The sequence below is a fragment of the Ipomoea triloba genome, chromosome 1 (genome assembly GCF_003576645.1).
Source record: "Ipomoea triloba cultivar NCNSP0323 chromosome 1, ASM357664v1".
Classification (NCBI taxonomy): Eukaryota; Viridiplantae; Streptophyta; class Magnoliopsida; order Solanales; family Convolvulaceae; genus Ipomoea; species Ipomoea triloba.
In genome coordinates, this window is record NC_044916.1 from 5,796,036 (window position 1) to 5,797,623 (window position 1,588).

Below are 1,588 nucleotides of genomic sequence, written 5' to 3' on the forward strand. Positions count from 1 at the left end.
CCATGTATTGGTGGTTTATTTATACATATTTTGCACCTAAAGTTCTATAAGGAATAAGAATCTTAGAGTGTCTCATATTGGGAGTCCTTGTCATATTAAGAGTGATTAGCTTAATATAAAATAGGTCTAATCTTTGATACATTAAGAATAATAAGTGAAAATTGGTTTTAGTAGTGGTGATTGAAAAATAAGAGTATCGTCCTCATGGAATGGCTTAAAGGGAATTTAAGTAATGATGGGTTAAGCATAGGTTCATATAGTGTTTGAAAGCTAAGTTAATGATATTTGAGAATTACATGTTCAAATAATTAGTAATGAGAGCAAGTAAGTGAGTTAAAAGACAATAGAGAAAGGAGAGTTTTGAACCAAACATCCATGCATAGAGTCTCTTGTTTATCTAAAGTTTAAGTTATGTAAGTCTAGATGCTCAACTTGAGAAAATGGTATAAGTTTCAATGAGACTCCCGTGATCAATTGGACTATCAACTGATCCTAAGTCCCATTCTCATGACAACTTGGTAAGATGTGGCAATTCAACAAAAACTTTTAATTTGTGTGCGTATTTCCTTCAAACTCCCTTTCTTTCAAAGGTGAGTAAGGAATATGAGAGGTATGGCTATGGTGTAGCCCTATTCTCATAGGTGAAACACCAATTCCAAGTATCTCTTGCATAATTTGGTCATAACTATGAAGAGTCAATTCTATTTCACCCAATTCATAACCAAGTTCAACATGAAGACAATACAAAACCTAACAGATCCAACATAGTACTAAACTTAAGATGTGTCAATTTGACACTTAATTAATGTGCATTAGCTTAAGGTGCGTCAGTTTGACCCTTAAGGTGAATCAGTTTGACACTTAAGTGTGTCAGTTCTACACTTAAGGTGTGTCATTTTGACACTTAAGATCTGTCAGTTTGACACTTAAATGCGCCAATTTGACACTTAATATATTAAAGTGCATTTGTTTGACACTGTGCATAAGCTTTAGACTTAAGTTGCATTAATTTGACACTTAAGGTGCGTCAGTTTGATACTTAAGGTGCGTCAGTTTGATACTTAAGGTGTGTCAGTTTGAAACTTAAGGTTCATAAGTTTGAACCTTAAGGTGCATTAATTTGATAATGGTGGGAGGAGATCATTCGCATTAAGTCGTCAGAAAGCATTTTTTTTCGTTCATTCTAACCATTGATCTAAATTAGATCAACGGCTCGAATCTCACCGCATTTTTTACGTGAGAGCTCCATATCACTTGAACCATATATATATATATATATATATATATATATATATATATATATATATAAATTTTGGTTCAAATGCGGCCGTGCTCTCCCGTGTGGTCGTGCGATCACACACCACTCAATGTTACGAAATACACCACTCAATGTTAAGAAACACACCACAATGTTAAGAAACACACCACAGTGCATATTTGTGTGGTGTGTTTCTTAACATTGAGTGGTGTATTTCGTAACATTGAGTGGTGTGAGATCGCACGACCACACGGGAGAGCACGGCCGCATTTGAACCAAAATTTATATATATATATATATATATATATATATATATATATATATATATAT